The sequence below is a fragment of the Dermochelys coriacea genome, chromosome 4, assembly GCF_009764565.3.
Source record: "Dermochelys coriacea isolate rDerCor1 chromosome 4, rDerCor1.pri.v4, whole genome shotgun sequence".
Classification (NCBI taxonomy): Eukaryota; Metazoa; Chordata; order Testudines; family Dermochelyidae; genus Dermochelys; species Dermochelys coriacea.
The window spans coordinates 22138653-22153936 of NC_050071.1; the positions used below are offsets into that span (position 1 = coordinate 22138653).

A 15284-nucleotide genomic window follows, 5' to 3' on the forward strand; every position below is an offset into this window, starting at 1 on the left:
GAGGACTTGTGGCACCTAAAGAGGCTATCAAATTTATTAGAGCACAAGCTTTGGTGAGCTACAGCTCACTTCATCGGGACAGACTAACACGGCTGCTACGCTGAAAGATGTATTTGAGCATAAGCTTTCGTGTCCCTATAAGATCGGGACATCTGCTCGCCTAGCCTGGCTGCAAAGAGGCTTTGGGGGAAACATACTCGTCTCCCTCTTTGCCTCCCGGCTGACTCCGAGCCCGGCCGAGGTGAGGTTGCCTCAATCCGCCCCTGGGCAGCCGGGGTGGGACCGGGCGCTGCAGCAGGGAGGTGGCAACACAGACGCGCTGGGAAGCGCCTCCCCCCCCCCTGCTCTTCGCCCTCCCCGCGCCGGCTGCCAATCCCTCCTCCGCTCGCTCTCACAGCAACAACATGCCTGCCTGCGAAGCGGCGGCTCGTGCAGGGGAGCGGGGCTGGCTCCAGCAGGATTATTAGCCCTGAACCAAGGGGAGGGGGGTGGAAACCCCCCCCCCCCCCAACCAGCAAGCGGAGGAGGAGGTGGGGGGCAAGGCAGAGACTCAGCCCTGCCACCCCCCCTTCTCCCCAGCAGACACCAAGCTCTCAGTGCGCTGGAGGAGCCCAGAGAGAGCAGCAGCCCAGCCAGGTAGTAAATATCCTTCCTGCCCCCCTCACGCCTCTGCGCTTTGCTCTGCTCCCTGCCCCGGGGCTGGGCTCCGCCGGGCGGGCAGGGGGGAGCCAGCCCAGGCCTCGGGGCTGCTGCTGGGCTCCTGACACAGGGCTTGGGAGGGAGGTGGCCTGTCTCTGCCCCCCCGGGAGGTGTGGGCTGCGGTTGCATTTTGGGAGGAGAGGGGTGTGTGGGGGGGGGGGAGTTGCATGAGGCCGTTGCCGGGGTGGGTGACTGCAGAGGGAGGGGAAGCCGGGCATTGCTGAGCTCCGCTTCGGCTCCCGCAGGTAGATCCGGGGCCGGGCAGGCAGCAGGGCCAGCTGATTGGGAGCGGGAGGGGGGCAGCCTGGGCCGGCCGGGGCCCCGGTGCGCGCTTGCACTCAGCCGCCGCAGCAGCAGCAGCAGGCGGGGGTAGATCCGCGTTGCCTGTGCCGGGCGTTCGCGCTGATTCCGGGCTTTTGGCTGAGCGTCGCTCCAGCAAAGCGGCCGCGGCGGCTGGGATTAGGGAGAAGACAAGTCGCTTTGTGGCGGGGGGGGGGTTGGCTCAAGGGCTCCTGTGGGTTGGCAGCGAGCGAGAGGAGGCAGGCTGGGCTCACTCCCAGACAGGCAGCTGCCTTCTTTGCAGCACTTAAAGGGGACCCGGGACGCCTGCAGCCGGGGGAGGCAGCTTGCAAAATGTGGGAGCCATGGACTTGCCAGCAATGCCACATGTCACCTCTTCTTTCCCCCTGGGCCACTGCTCCCTCATCCAGGCATTCGCAAACACCCGGCACCTAGCCACCCTCACGAGAGAGGGGCAGCCAGGGCAGGTGGCATTTGTGTGTGTGTGTGGGGGGGCTCTGAGGAGCAGGAGAGAGATGGTGACATTGCTAGGAATTGTTTTTGTGGGGACAGTGTGCCCACCCTCCACCCCCCTCGCACAAGACCTGAATCTTCAGCATGGCTTTGGCCTGAAGAGTGTCCTAACCCAAAGACAGATCTAGACTAGACAAGTGGCTTTGGGAAATCCACAGGATGCTGCTTTTCCTCTGGTGCTGACAGAATTCCCATTGGTGTCGGTGAAGTTATTCCTGACTCTCCCCGGTGTGTGAATGAGAGGAGAGTAAGGATCTAAGTTTGGCTTTTCATTTGGTGGTCTTCTTTTTTTGAAATGTTCATTCAGCTGGGGATTGCAGGAAGTAGCGGTTTGTTGGGAGAGATTTGAACGGGGGGGTTGTGGTGGCGTCGGATGATGACGTGTGGCATTTCTAGGTGGCTCCCCTTTGAGTCATGAACTGAAGGATGCTACTACCTGTCCCTTTCTGACTCGCATCAGATGCCTCACAGGGTGGAATAAATGGGGATGTTGCTAATTACACACGGGGCTTGTGAAAATCCATGCTTTCCTTGAGTACATCCTCATGTCCTTTTCCCTAACTGTAAGAGCTGTCCTCAGGTGATTACATGCTTTGGCTTTCCCCGAGGAAAGGAAAGGCGCTGGGAGTTGTCTCACTGGGGAGTTGAGAACAGTTTTCCTTTCCAGCAGAGAAGTGAAGTTTCTCAGAGGCCACAGCTGTCATCCACACTTCACGGCTCTCTCCCTCCCTCCCTTCAGCTTGTCCCTGGGAGCCACAGTGGAGAAAGTAATCACTTCTTTCCACCCATTTCCCTTTTAGACATTTTCACAGCTGAATGTTTCTAGAAGGGAAACTTGAAAAAAATCCTCTCTTGAAGAGCTGATTCTATGCTAGACATGTTTTTCCTTCTGGTGTATGTTGCACTTCAAGTGTTAAAATTCTCGAGAGGCAGAAGGAGAAAGAGACTAGGAAGGTTTACTAGTTACTTCAAACAGTTTCTCTTGCTCAAACTTAAAAGGGGAGGGGGAAGGAACATGTTGCAAAATCAGTTAAAGATTATATAAAAGTGAAATATTAATGACCTGAAAATGTTTAGACAGCAAGACATTGCACCTTGTCATTTTGGAAGCTTTCCATCCTCTTTACAACTCCTTATGGTATATGTAACTGTGACTCTAGCAAAATGCAATTAAAATTAAAGAGCAGCAGGATTTGTAATTATGTAGATAGAAGTATGCTCATGGTGATAATGGATAATAATACATATGCATCTCTTGCATAGGAGTTGCTTTTACTCTTGTTCTTGAATGATGCTGTTGGACAGAAACCAGTAGCCTGACAAACTTTTTAAACATTTTTTTTAAGGTATCGAAATGCCAGGAGCTTGATTAAGTCCTGGGTTATACACCAGAGGAAGACCTCAAGCCCCAGATGCTGGAACGTCCTATAAGAGGGACAGTTGTGGTGCTACAAGGTGCCTGTGGCAACTCTCACACTGCGGTGGGTCCACAGGTGGCTAATACAGTTCCAGAAGGAGGTAGCCCTGCCAGGGAAGGTAGTGAGGGCACGAACACTCTATCCTGCTCCCACTGAAGCCAGTAGGAATTTGGAAAATCTTCACTGGTTTCCATGGGAATAGGGATTGGACCCTTACCTTATGTTTGTGATCAGTTGTGTGGTTCAATTTGGGCACCATTCCCAGCGAAACCTGCATGAGTATGGGGCCCACAGGATGGAGTCCCTGTGTGGTACACAAAGAGCCTGCATAAAGCCCTCTTGATATACCTTATGGTAGGACTGTGTAGAGTGTCAAAGGACCTGAATTCCCCTGCATGGTGCAGATCCTGAGTATGGTAGTTTGGAGGTGAGCTGGAAGAAGGACCCTGAGGTCAAATGCTATGCAGGCATAGGGTTCTTAATATCCAGCAGAGGGGGTGTGGAGTGGAAACTGATATTCTAGCCTACAGGGAAGGCATCCAATGAAGTGAGCTGTAGCTCACGAAAGCTTATGCTCAAATAAATTTGTTAGTCTCTAAGGTGCCACAAGTACTTCTTTTCTTTTTAGGTCACTGTAGACTCTGAGGAGGGACTGCATTACACCCCAAGGCCTGCTGACAGGTTTGGGGTTGAATTCATCCTCCACAGCTCTTGCTTAATGCCCTGCATAAGGCTTTGTTCAGCAGGGGTGATTTTCCCCCAAAGCTCATTGTAGTGTGGTGGATAAGCAAGATTATAAATCTGATGGTACTTGGGTCCTGTCTGGCATTCTTTGTGTGAAGTGATATGGATCTGCAGTAGAATATTCTGTGTCCTTGTTCCCCACTACAAGGGAAAAGGGACTGGGGATTGATAACTTGGGGTTCTGTTTCTAACTGCCTTTCTCGTGCAAGTCCATTTGCTTTTCTGAGACTCAGTTTATCCATTTGGTAAATAGTATCTACATTGTGTGTTGTGAGACTGAACAGGTACTGCATAAGGGAAAGGTACTGTTTTTAAGTAAAGTATTTTTATTTGTCTTGCTATGATAGTTCTTTGTGGAACAGAAGACTTTAAAACTTGTAATTGTGTTGGAAAACTTTTTTGCACAAGCATTTTATTATCCACACTCAAAACTCTGTGATATAGAAAGGACTTTGTGTAAATTCTGTTGGACCCATTCCAGAAGTTCTTATTTAGTCCATACTTAGGTGAACTTCCTATGGGCATCATTGAGGATTTTGTCCGAGTACAGGCTTCAGAACTGGCTTTATTGTGGAAAAATTGTCGTTTGTTTGTTTGTTTTTTTTTTGGTCTGTTGGTTGATTTGTTTTGCAGATTATTGTTAACTACAAACAGAGGCCCCAGTACTGCAGTTCACTTCATTTGAGCAAATTCTTACACATGTATAGAATCTATTGATGTGATTGGGGCTTTGCATGGATGGAACAGCCTGGCTACGTGGAGTCGGTTGCAGGATCAGAACTATACAGAGTAATGTAGATGGTTTTTATGTTTTATAAATAGCAGTAAATAAATAAGTACCACTGTAAGGTAAGTCAGGTGCAGGCGGTGAGTGGTGCGCGCGCACACGTTTCAGAGAAACATATTTTGTTAAAATAGACTTACCTGTAGATGTTGAAAAATATATTTGAATACACTCACGTGGAGGGACAGTACAGTGCAAGTGCTTGCACTTAAGTTGCAAAACACCCATTGATTTAAATGGGACCAGGATTTCACCCTATAAGTAGTTTGAAGTCAAAGGGGCTATTTGCAAAACATGAAGTTAAGTATGTGCATAAGTCTTTGCAGTTTCAAGGCACAACTTTGTATCCTGCGGTATAATCATGTTTTGCCATCACATCCACTTCCTTGATTAGATTCATCTGGCTGTTTTCTACAATGGTAGTAAAATTTGCTTCATTTGCTTGCCTTTTAAACTATGCATTTTGTAGTGATGATTTTAAAATCATCTTCTATTTATTGTGGGCTATGGCTTAAGGCTAAGATGCTATAAGGCTAAGATGCAATTTAACCTGATTTTTGTAGTGAATTTTAGCTATTTCAGAATATTGGCTTTGTGACATGAAGTGTAAAATACAGCATTCATGAACACTTACAAATAGTATCCATAGTGTGATTTTCACTTGTATCATTTCATGTATATCCTTATATTTCAGCACAGACCTACAACTCTGGGATAATGGAAGTTACATCTATATAATATACATGCAATTGAATAATTAACAGCATAGTTATTCACTTGTTAAATTTATAGGTATTTTTATTGATAGCTTTTTCGTTGGCGTTCTCTGTGCTGCATGTCAGAGTGTCTCATTTAGATAATATAAACTCTCATACGCTATGACAACTATAGTTTGATTTCCCTATTGGAGAGTAACAGAATGCTTATGCTTTATAGAGAAGGCCATTGCCTTTATCAGCACCATGATCTGTCCTGTATGGGATAGTCATTTTGTAATAAAATCTGAGTTTAGGCTATGAGAAATAGGACTACAGGGAGATAGGAACATAATATATGCATGGAAATCCTGATTTTTTTTTTTAAAATGGGTGGAGGAAAGAATTTGCAAAAATATCTACATTAAAATCCCTGTTCTGTGTGCGTTTTGTGAGTCTTTACAAAAATTAATTCAGATGGAGAAACTGAATAATCTACCAATGTATAAGATCAGCTTCAGCACATATACAGTGTAGTTTGATTATAATCATATATGCAAATGTATGGCAAAATATATCTGCAAAATTTTGGACTTCATACATTTCTGCAGTCAGGTCAGATTCACAATGTGTGTGGGAATGTAGCAACATCCCCAAATTGGGAAGACTCCAGCATCGATAGCATATCCTGCACACTTTATTGAAAAGGGCTTTATATCTAAATATACCAAATTATCTATCTAAGGTACATACATGACTCCCATTGCCACAGTATCTGAGAACTTCACAGTCTTTAATATATTTATCTTCACAAATATCCAAGAGAGCTTTTTTGGAAAGTTTGAGCCAAAACATCTGTCACTTTTTAGAGTGAAGGAAGTGGGGGAGGGGGGGGAATCACTTGTCCATTATTATTATTATTTTATTTGTTACTTAACTTTATAAAGTTCCAGCATATCAATAACAGACAGTTGAAATCTAGCAGAGAGGTTGTTCCTATGTCAAAAGTGTACCTTTTTGTACTGGATGTGTTTTGTCAAATTACTACATACTGGGTTTTGTAATGCAGTCTTTTAATTGTGCCAGCATTATATTGGTTCTATGCATGTGTGTGTGTACCGTCAGAAAGTATAATGGCAGTGCTGTGTCTTTCTTTATGAATATTGAAGCTGTATGGGAAGTACTTGGTTTTGTGAAATCATTTGGCCAGAGCCTCAGCTGGTTTAAATCAGTGTAACTCCATTGACTTAAATGGAATTATGTCAGTTTTCATGAGCTGAGGATCTGGCCTTACCAATCTATCTTTTTATAAGGTTGCTCATCAGTGTAGTATCTGAGCACCCTTCATGATACATAAATACAAATACTGCTTTTGTCCAGTTTGCAGGCAGGAATGAGCTTAAGGTTACTGTGATTTTTTTTTTTTTAAATATGAAGTGTACTTGATTGATTCCATGCGCACCTTTATATGTAAGGAATATAAATATGTCCTCCATGTTAAATATTAGAACACATTTAAAAAAGAATAAGGCATATACATAGCATCGTTAACATGTAAAACAAACAAGCAAACAAACCCTGTGTTATAACATATGTGTTGCACCCTGGAATATAAAACATTTTAACCACAGTCCCTGTGGCCCTGGTACTGTTCACAGTGACATACATTGCAAAACTTCTGTTGACTTGAACTGGAGCAGGATCAGGCCTTCTACTGACAAGAGATAGGTACTTATCAGTTCACAACAACTGCAGTCTTGATGTTCCCATTGTGTCATTCTCCCACTCTCCTCTCTGTGCCTTTTCCCGTGGAACCTCTCCTAATTGTGGAACCCCTTCATGATTTCAGTCTGCCATATATGGCTATGACTTATCAGAATTTCTTTAATTAGAAAAAGTCTACTATTATGTGATCTACTTCAGCTAGTGTAGTGAGGGTGAGATTTGGGTGAATGTGTGATTAAATCAATGCAACATGTTTCCTGAGCCGCAGTGGTGCAGTTTAAACCATATTTTAATCGGATGCAGGAAGTCTTGTATAATGACATCAACCGGTGCTCATGTCACCTTGTAACAGCGTTCAGTCCTAGTGGCCCTTAAAGTCTCAGTCCCTACAAAAACAAAACCATTTCCTCCGTTAATCACACCGTATTATGCAGCCACCTGTTAAAGCCAGACTAGCAATAGCAGTCCCTTTGGTGGCCATTAATAAGTGGTTTCATTGTAGCTTAACTGTAAAAAGAGAAATCTTTTTTGTGTAAAATGCTAGCTGAATTCTTAATGATGAACTGGACATGGTGTGTCGTATACAATATAAATGGCAGGCTGATACTATCAGCCCCCCACTTCCTCCGTCCCCAGAATGCCATTATATTTATTAATCACCACCATTCATATGTCTGTAGTGTGTCCAAGGGTAATAACATGTATTGAGGCAGTTTATCCCCAAATCATGTGGGTCAATATGAAGGCTTTAGATAACATTTTAATGAAGATAATGGAAATGTGCGCGTGCTAGTGCGCTAATCCTATTTAAGGTGTTCAGAAATGCTGGGTAAACTGGGATATAGAGGCCCTTTTGATAGTGTGTGGTGTTGATGCTGCTAGTGGAATGAACTGCCTGATAGAGCCAGATGGAGAAGATGGAATGGCTTTGTCTGTCTTTCGCTTACAGTGGTCTACAAGCCTGTATTAATTTTCTGGGATCCACAGATGGATCGAGATTCATTGTGCAGGAAATGCTGCCCTCCTCTGTGAGTGCAGAGAATCCTGGATACAGCAGGATCTGTTCTGCAGTGCAGTCTTGCATGATGGAATCATAGCTCCATTTGTGCAGCGGGAAGGGTGAGGAAACAGATGGGTTTGGAGTATCATCCTTGAATACTTAAGTTTGGAGGTGTGAGGAAGGCGCATCACAAGCGTGTACTCTTGCCTGGTGCAGGGTGCACTTTTTGCCCCTGTGTGAGTAGCTTTGTTTCAAAGGTTCCAGTTCAGAGACCGCAAAAATCTTGGAAATCCATATGTGTGCTCGAAGAATTAAACTATCCTTACATAGCAAAAAATAAAAAAAAATTGGTTTATGTTTTTAACTAATGCTGCCAAAGTGGATATATCCAAAAGGAAATGTAGTATTCGTAAGTCACCACCACACTGCACACCTTAGATTTCTTTTCATGTATTGAGGGTGAAGGGTTCATAGCTCCAACAAAATCTCTTTTTTGCATGAATGCTTGGTTATTGGAGAAAATTTTGAAATATGTCAGTCTTCAAGAGACAACATGTTAGGGAAGCTAGTTAATTGTTCTGTATACTTTTTTCTGTTCAGGATTTATGACTTACCTAAGGAGCAAGAGTCCTGGACAATCTTACATGTGCAATAACACTGTAGAACTCTTACATTTTATAGTAGAACCATTCTTGCTCAAATTTTGAAATTGATACTGTCCATTTTAACTGTGGTAAGGTGGTGGCAGGCTGTGCCCCTTTGTAAGAAGCAAAGATGATTAATTTTCTTAAACCAGGGGGCTGATTCTTCACTTCCCTGTACCATGGGCAATAATTTATAAATTTGCAGAGTGCACATGGTGTCAGTCATCCTAATTTGGTGGTAATTTATACCAATTTTGCCTTACCAAAGATGCCCGGCTGTGCAAAATCACGCCCAAGGATTGGGGACAAGGGTGCTAGAGCTGAGGGTAAATGAGGTTTGCTTACAAGCTTTGGATGAAATCTTGGCTCCACTAAAGTCATTGGCAAAACTTTTTTTTGACTTGAATGGGGACCAGGATTTTACCCTCCTATTCAGTATTATCCAGCACATCCCATTTTGAGTCCAAGGAAGACTTCCCTGTTGGAAACCAATACCAGATTCGCCCCCTCTCCCATCACATTAGAATTATTTAAATTGCTGAGGATTTCTTAAAATATTTTTTTTTTTTTGAATTTTGTTTGCTTGCTTGCTTGTTTTCCTGGTTATTTTTTTACATGAGATATTGAGGTCCGGTAGAAAACCTAGTGTTAGAGTCTATTAATGTCTGGAGAATTAGAGGTTTGTATCTGAAATATCCAATGAGAGAACTGTGATTGAGAATGGAAATCATCTTTATTCAGGCTTTTGGACCAGATCCTTCGCTGGTATAAATTGACATAGCCCCATTGAAGTCCATGTGGTTCCAGTTTCATCAGCTGAGGATTTGTTTTTGATGCTTACTCAGGATGGATTTGATTTAAATCAGATTTATTTAAATCATGATTTAAATCACTGGTCAGGAAAACTTGATTTAATCCTGGATTTCTACATAAAAGTGCATTCTTGTTGGTTCTTATAACCTTAATACATATTCTTCACAACTCAGAGATAGATGTAGGTTTCATTTTTTGAAGGTACACACTACACATTTTTAAAGTGATTTATTTTGAAAACTTTTCAGGTTAGTTTTCCAGCTATATCAGAAAATGAATGATTGTTTGTTTTTTTCATTTACCAAAGGTAATTGAAGCAGATATTTATGAAGTCATTGGGAGGTGAACTATCTCCAAATCAACAGGTTAATCCTTAATATTTGGAGGATTTTCTTGCCATGCTTTATTAGGAGAACTTCACCAGGCAGACATTTACATTGGTTTATTTAACTAAAACAACAACGTTATGTATTCTGGATATTTTCTTCAACAGCAAACATATATTTTAACAAAACAAGCATATGAATTTTTGAATTTAGTTAAACATTCAAGTTTTTTAAAGTCAGGTTTGTTTTTGTTACAATTGTTTTTAACTAAAATAATTACATGAAATTTTTTAAAAACAAAAATTAAATAGACTGTCAGCCAGGTCAACATGAGAAACTTAAAGTGTTGGTTTCTGCAGCTAACTCAGTCACCTTTACCTTCATTTTTCTGTTTGTTCATAATCTGGAAAAGAAAAACAAGCTTTTCTGCTTTTTCAGGTCTCAAACGATTTCTCAATTTGAATGAATTAGTCCAAAGGAAGAAAATATTCTTTCTAACCAGCAGAAGAAGCTACTGCTGTTAAAAGTGAGATTATCACTTCAACAGTCTCTGAATCCAAGTGCTTAAGTGACTTTTACCAGTTCACTGGTGTGACTTTCTTTAAAACATCATCAGCATTCTTGAATGGTTCTTCTTCCCAAACTGGGTCTCCTTTATGGTCTGCTGCCATTATAGGTTTTTGCTTCTAGAGAGAGAATGGTATGGTAGATCTCAAATCAGTGAAGGCTACACTCGGAAAGACCTCAAGATTTCTGTAATATGCTGCTCAAACAGTTTCACTTTTGTTTCTACTGTCTGTCCCTCCCTTCTCACTTTCATCTCCAGTCTTCTTCTCCTTGTCCAGATATATTCTGCACCAAACAGTCTTCTATTCGTTGAACTTTTTGAAACTTTGCACTTTTAGAGAGAGGCAAGGGATTGACTCTATGTACACAAATTTGTAGAGGGACATGAGGGTTGAGGTCTGTTATTTCTCAACTCTGTTTGTTTATTTTAAAACATTTTTGCTGTTAACAAGCATGTTATCTCTGGAAACACAAATCCACAGTTTGAGAACTGCAAAACTAAGAATCTCAGATGGCATCTTCTAGACTGAGCGCTGAGTCCCATTGGGTAGATAGAAAGATTAATCTAAATAATCTATACAGAAGCCCCGGAACCCCATAAGATTGGGTCCCTAATCCATGAACTATTGGAACTCATTTACAGAACTTTTCTTAAACATTACATGAATATATTGTCTCATACTATAGAATTAGAATTTATAATCCCTATTCCACAATGAGATATCTTTGAGCTATAATGTATCTGAATTAAAATGATCTTTAGATAGGCTTTTCCTCAAAAATCTGATTTTTATTAATAAATCTGATTTAAATAAAGAAAATTTGATTTTTAAAAAAAAATAATTGATTTTTATCTACCCTGCGCTTACTTAATTCATGTTCTACAGAGGAACACTTTGGAAAAAAGCTGTTTTTGCTAAAGTTTCAATATCTCTGCCCCTTTTCACAAAGGGCTAAGAACAACATGGTCTGTTAGCTTTGACTTCCACCCGTAAAACCAGGAAGACCAGATCTGACCTTTGTTGTTGAATACAGAAAATAACCTTTTAAAAATACCTTTGTCATTGATGCATTAAGAAGAGGGTACAAATCTAATGTTTTTCCTTTGGAGTCACGTTTAAGTTCCCCTGTGCGGAGAATGCAGCAGGCTGGATAGCAGGGATAGCTGGCTAGCTACCGTGCAACATGCTAGAGGCAAGGTTCCCAACAATGCCCTGTTCAACCCCTAGTAGGAGAGTAGCGCTTCTGGGGGGTGTTGATCATCGTAGCAGTGAAGATATGTCTGCAGGTTTTGCATCTTTTTTGGCACTTTGAATTGATGCGTCCCGGTCTGTGGGGAGTTTGCTTCTGATGATGATCTTGGAGAGGTTGGGGGGGGGGTTTGTATGAAGACGAGAAGAGGGGATTGAGGAAAAATTTCTTTCAGGATGGGGTTCCCATAGAGTATGCTTTGTAGTTGTTGCATAAGACCATTGACACTTAATATAAGGAGGCAGGAGAAATGTTCACATAGGTATTGGTACTGCAATTCATTTGTGCAATGGAAAGGACATTTCTTAATTTATAGTTCAATAGTGAGTACAGAATAAAAAAATCATGGCACAGAATAATACAGATGAGATTATCACTTTTAATGGTTGTTACTCGGGTAGTAGTTGAGCATTGAAATACATTGTGGGATTGTTTGGGGGCAGAGAAATCTACAGAGAAGTTGAACTATAACTTTCAGCGCTGCAGTCTTGGAGGTGAAATTTCAAACAAGTGACATACCTCTCAACTATGCCTGATCAGGAGGCATGATGTAGAATAAGAAACCTAGTACATTTTGAAGGTCATATTTTCCCTGGGGGTGGGGGAAAGGGTGAAAAAAGGAATATTCATCAGTGATCAGCGTGATCACAAGAATGTTTCCTTATGTGATTACTTATTTTCAACACCAACTAGGCAGAATACTGTACAATGCACTATTCAAGGGACATGTTTTTACATACAATGGGCTTGATCCTACTCTAACAGACAAGTGTGTATTACTACAGTCTTTGAAATCACTTGCTATGATTGAGTGCAAAAAAATGCACCTGCATATTGGAATGAAAATCTCAGCTGAAATAAACCACCATGTTGAGTAAAACAAAGTGTGTCAAGGGTGATGCATCCCTTTAAAACTGGATTTTTTTTTTCTGATTTGTACTCTCATCATATTGTAGATGTGTCATATGTCAATTTTAGTTGTTTCTATTGCACTGTGGAAGTATTAATGAGTGTGTGTGCGCGTGTGCATGTTTCATGTTTTCCTTCTTTACAAGTAATAAGCTATTTTTAAGAAGGAAAGTTTGTGCTTAAAGGGACATTTTATTATCCCAGACATATCAAACCTATAATTGTTTAGAACTTTACCAGAGGGATTTAATGAGTCTATGACAATGGCAACAATTATAGGGGGCAGAGGAGGAAAGAATCCTTGAATTTATTATTTTTATTTCCCAAGGGTTAATCTCTGCTTATCAAAGTAAATTAAGCAGACTACTCTGCTCTGATATTCTCTGGATTTCCCAGGTCAGTAGCTGTTATAAACAAAATAATTCTCTTTTGGCCCAGTCCTGCAGTCCTTCCTCACTGAATGCTCCTAGTGAAGGTCAGTATGACTGCAGGATCACAGCTTGTATCTATATATTAAATAGCAGAAAAAGCTTTGTTCGTGCACAGTTCAGGTTGCTTGCTGATGGCTTGTGTCCTTTCAGAGTGTCGAGTCCTGCAAAACTCAGTGTTCTGAAAACCAGGAAATATAGAGTTAAGGTAAAAGTCTATGTAACCATAACCTTTCCCTCTTGGAGCAATGCCCCCAAACTCCCATAATACACACTCTGTCTTTTCATCACAATGCACATACCCTATGCTTAAAAACTAAGCCTGTTCTTCCCCCAACAGAATATCACACTTGTAAAATTTAATATCCACTTCACAGCCTTTTGCAACCTCTTTACATTTGCCCATAGGATACCACTTAATGCTGTACTTTCCTCTACCCTTTAACTCCACACAGTGCTCTCATATCCTGCCTAACTACTGACAGCAGGGGTGGCAGGTTTGTAGGAATGTTGATGGTGCCCAGAACCTGCCCCCCCCCCCAAACTTCGCCCCCCACCTGCCTAAGGCTCTGGGAGGGAGTTTGGGTGTGGGGAGGAGGTCTGGGGTGCAGGCCCTGGGCTGGGGATTAGGGTGCAAGAGGGGTGCAGGGTGCAGGCTCTGGGAGGGAGTTTGGGTGGGGGAGGGGTCTGGGATGGAGTTTGGGTGCTGGGTGCAGGCTCTGGGCTGGAGCAGGGGGTGGGGGCTGCAGGAGGGGGTGAGGGGTGCAGCTCTGGGACGGAGTTTGGGTGTAGGCTCTGGGCTGGGGCAATGGGTGAGAAGTGCAGGAAGGGGTGAGGGATTCAGGCTCTGGGACTGAGTTTGGATGCAGGCTCTGGGCTGGGGCAAGGGGTGGGGGTGCAGGCTCTGGGAGGGAGTTTGGGTGCAGGCTCTGGGAGGGTGTGCAGAGAGCTGGGATGCAGGCTCTGGGAGAGAGTTTGGTGATAGACTCCGGGCTGGGGCAGGGGGTGGGTGTGCAGGAGGGGGTGAGGGGTACAGGCTCGGGGACAGAGTTTGGGGATAGGAGGGAGTGCAGGGGTGAGGGCTGTGCGGCTGAGGATGAGGGGTTTGGGGTGTAGGAGGGGGTTCAGGGCTAGGGCAGAGGCGTGGGGGATGAGGGCTTTGGGGCTGGGATGAGGGGTTTGGGGTGTGGGAGGGGCTCAGGGCTGGGGCAGAGGGTTAGGGTGTGGGGGGATGAGGGCTCTGTCTGAGGCTGGGGTTGAGGGGTTTGGGGCATTGGAAAGGCTCATGGCTAGGGCGGAAGGGCAGCCTGCCTGACCCCAGTGAAGTGGGGCACTATGATCTTGCAGCAGCAGTTGATGCTGGAGGCCGGCAGAGCAGAGTCAGAGGGAGCTACAGGCTCCGGGGCGGTGAGCGGGGACAGCAAGTGGGGGCCAGGGGACACTTGGGGGAGGCATGTTGGGGCAGCAGGCAGGGCTGGGGGAGAGACCTGGTCCCAAACATTGGTGGAGCCGGGCCCTCCTGAATATTGATGGAGCCTGGGCACCATGAGCCCATATAACTCACCTCCCCTTACTGACAGTACCTATGAGCAGAAGACTCCAAGGTCCTGCTATTGACACACCCTACACAATTTGATATGGAAATGATGCAGAATGGAATTTGAAGGTACATATGCAACTCTCTCCTTTTGATGAGGATGGGAGGGGACCAGAGCCCCTCAGCTCACCTGAAGGGGGGTCAGATTCTGCCACACACATGGGGGCGGGGAAAGAGGCTCATACCCCCAGAAGGCAAAGTCCCCTATATCCTGGCTCACATGAGAGAGGCACGGATGTGGGGGTGGTCAGATTGCTCTAAAGGAGCTGGGAGCTCCCAGATCCCAGTGCGTACCCAGGAGGGAAATGTGGGCCTGACAGGTGCCCCTGCCCCTGTTCTCTCCCAATGTCCCTCCCCTTCCACTACAGCTAGCCCCTGTCATCTCACCCTCCAACCCCTCTTATTCTCTCACACCCCTTTTATTTCCTTCTCCATATCATCCCTCACCTTGCTGCATTGTAAACCCTTCTCCCCTATTCTTACCTACTCTTGCAACTCTAGTTGCCCTCTCTTCCTAGGGAACATTTGCATGGGGAATTTAGTGTCTTTTCAGAAATACTTTCAGTGCCATGTGAACATTCTCCTTTACTTAGGTTACATTTCCCCCAACGTAATAATTTAACCCCCCCCAAACCTTTGATAGAGGCAGGTTTTAACAAGGTGTCTCCTGTTATTTGAGACTTCTGTCTAGGGTTGGGTTTGAACTCTGTGTCTGGGTGATGCTCAATTTGATGTCCACAACAGTTCCTCTGAAGTATTCAGGATGGGTGATTCATAGCAAGCTTTCAATCCTCGCAGCCTCTCTCTTTTTCTCCATATGTGCAGTATAATCCGTGTGTTGTATGAGTCTTAGAACTGTGATGCATCCAAC

At 43.8% G+C, this 15284-nt stretch overlaps 1 protein-coding gene across 9 annotated transcripts in view; it reads left to right on the plus strand.

Annotated features, from left to right (window-relative positions):
* Positions 1-356: 356 nt before the first annotated feature.
* The window catches only part of CCSER1 (coiled-coil serine rich protein 1), a 1112896-nt gene continuing 1097968 nt past the window's right edge, over positions 357-15284 (plus strand). For 4 of the 9 annotated variants that reach the window (XR_005292660.2, XM_043512607.1, XM_043512608.1 and 1 more), the window contains exon 1: positions 361-636. The gene's annotated coding sequence lies outside the window, so the exon portion shown is untranslated. Of the gene's footprint in view, positions 637-15284 lie in introns of all 9 variants that reach the window. The other 5 variants (XM_043512606.1, XM_038400041.2, XM_038400044.2 and 2 more) reach the window with 5 other exon arrangements.